Raw genomic sequence first — 3,367 nt, 5'->3', positions numbered from 1 at the left:
GCTTTCAGCACATTTGTATGAAATGTAGTACAGTACTCCCTCATTATAATATTGTCCATGGGAGACAGAATACCACCTTACAAGCAACTAAGGGATACAGTATCCCCTCACGATAATGTTGTCCATAGGAATCGGGAGCACCACCTTATAATTAAACTTCCTCATAATGAAGTACACTACACAGTACTCATTATAATGACATCCATGAAAGTCATAGAGTATACTGCCTTACAGTAAGTCCATCCATATAATCAAGTACATGATACAGCTCTCTCTCATGATAATGCTTTCCATGAAAGCCAGACATTAGCATCTTACAGTGTGACTGCCTTATGATCAAGTACATGATGCAGTACTCTCTCATGATAATGCTTTCCATGAAAACCATAGAATATAGCATCTTACAGTGTGACTGCCTTATGATCAAGTACATGATACAGTACTCTCTCTTGATAATCCTATCCATGAAAGCCCAAGTTTACAACCTTACAGTAAAAACCATCCTTATAATGAAGTACACCATACAGTACTCTATCATGATAATGATATCCATGAAATTCATTACTGCCTTACAGTGAATCCATCCTTATATTCAACTACATGACACAAAACTCTCTCAAGATGATGCTAGCCATGGAAGCCATAGAGTATACTTCCTTACAGTAAATCCATCCATATATTCAAGTACATGATACAGCTCTCTCTCATGATAATGCTTTCCATGAAAGCCAGACATTAGCATCTTACAGTGTGACTGCCTTATGATCAAGTACATGATGCAGTATTCTCTCATGATAATGCTTTCCATGAAAACCATAGAATATAGCATCTTACAGTGTGACTGCCTTATGATCAAGTACATGATACAGTACTCTCTCTTGATAATCATATCCAGGAAAGCCAGAGTTTACAACCTTAGAGTAAAACCATTCTTATAATAAAGTACACCATACAGTACTCTATCATGATAATGATATCCGTGAAATTCATAGAGTATACTGCCTTACAGAAAATCCATCCTTATATTCAACTACATGACACAAAACTCTCTCAAGATGATGCTAGCCATGGAAGCCATAGAGTATACTTCCTTACAGTAAATCCATCCATATATTCAAGTACATGATACAGCTCTCTCTCATGATAATGCTTTCCATGAAAGCCAGACATTAGCATCTTACAGTGTGACTGCCTTATGATCAAGTACATGATGCAGTACTCTCTCATGATAATGCTTTCCATGAAAACCATAGAATATAGCATCTTACAGTGTGACTGCCTTATGATCAAGTACATGATACAGTACTCTCTCTTGATAATCATATCCATGAAAGCCAGAGTTTACAACCTTAGAGTAAAACCATTCTTATAATAAAGTACACCATACAGTACTCTATCATGATAATGATATCCGTGAAATTCATAGAGTATACTGCCTTACAGAAAATCCATCCTTATATTCAACTACATGACACAAAACTCTCTCAAGATGATACTAGCCATGGAAGCCATAGAGTATACTTCCTTACAGTAAATCCATCCTTATATTCAAGTACATGATACAGTACTCTTTTGATAATAATATTCATTGGCAGCCATAGAGTATACCAGCTTATGGTGAGAGCCCTATTGTCTAGTACACTACACAGTACTCCTGATAATGCTACCCATGAAAGTCATAGAGTATAATGCCTTACAGTAAATCCATCCATATAATCAAGTACATGATACAGTACTCTCTGATGATAATGATATCCATGGAAGCCATATTATATACCATCCTATAGCAAGATAGCATATCTATGGAGTACATTATACCAGTGACTGTATAGTGAGACTAGCTTAGTATGATGCATATATTTCTTCTTCTGCATAATGTGTGTGCATGTGTGTGTGTGTTTTGGATTTTTAATGTATCTTTAACAACTTTTCAGTCATATTGCTACAATGTCTGCAGTATGACAGCTTATGGTGATGTCTAGCACTGGGGCATCATGCCACAGAAATATAGCATGATGTCCCACCCAGACACATTATCCTGACACCAGGCCAAAAAGTGCTAACACTAACCTCATAATGTTGAGGACCAAGCAAGGCAGCTGCAAGGACCATTTTTATAAGTCTTTGGTATGATTCGGCTGGGGTTTGAACCCCAGACTTCCTGCATCCGAGGTGGATGCTCTTACCACTTGGCCACCGGAGCGGTCTACTGCATAATAAAATGTATTCATGAGCATACTCACTTATAACAGACCGGAGTTATAATGAAGGGCCTTACAGTGAGGTATTGCTATATATCAGGATTGGGGTGCCCTTGTATGTAGTGTATAATAGTTGTGGAGAATTTTCCATTAATGACAAATATAATTAAAGTATATATGGGAATAATCAAATTACTTTCCCATTTCATTATATTTGTCTGATTTTGTAAAGAAAGAAATAAAACTCTCTGTGCAAGATCTTGCACTCATAATCCCTAACCTCCCATATTTCACTAAATAATATTACAGGTACTGTACAGGTACGCGCTTGTAAGTCGACACCACCTGCAAATATGCCCCAATCCAGATCTTTTGTCACATAAGGTACTGGCAGACATGGATCTGTGCAGTGTGCAGTTGGACTAATCTGGAAAACAAACAACATAGACCCTGACCTGCTGGCATATTATGTTCAATACCTGATGATGCCAGCCTGGGTTAGCTGCCTTGGTGTGTCCTTGGGAGTGCACTTTACTCGCATTTCCTTGGCATGAATATATAGACAAATATGTCCTCAAAATGCAAGGAAAGACAACCAGACAACCACCAGATAAGCACCAAACAAAAACCATCTTTACAAAAGATCCATCTCATTTAACACTAACCACATATTGTGCAGGCAGATCAGGGTCTATGTTGTTTGTTCCACTGATTACTCCCAACAAACTGCATAGACTCGGATCCACTGGCACAATATGCAATAGCATATCTGGGTCCATGCAGAAAAAGTAATTTGGTGTTTGCATTCAACTCCATATACCATGATTAAACAGTTGGTTAATTTATGTACTGTAACAATATCCACTGAGAGCATTCACCACTATGGACGTTACTTAAGCTGTTGTGCAATTTACACTAAAACATAAAATTTCTTTGAAGTTCCAAGTTCATTCTATCAAAGCATGCCTATATACCGCTGCTCCATTCTTATAAGGGAACCCCTTCTGCAGTAAAAATGGGGTATAAAAAAGATAGGAACAACTATATGATTTTGGTGTCAGGCAAGTTAACCTAAAAGGGGTGACCTCTCTTGAAAGGGCATCCCCAAGAGGAAGGCCATTGCATATTTAAATGTTTCCTCTTTGATAATCAATCAAAACAAACAG

The sequence above is a fragment of the Sinohyriopsis cumingii genome, chromosome 9, assembly GCF_028554795.1.
Source record: "Sinohyriopsis cumingii isolate HCF-2022 chromosome 9, ASM2855479v2, whole genome shotgun sequence".
NCBI classification, from domain to species: domain Eukaryota; kingdom Metazoa; phylum Mollusca; class Bivalvia; order Unionida; family Unionidae; genus Sinohyriopsis; species Sinohyriopsis cumingii.
This window is presented reverse-complemented; position numbering follows the sequence as displayed.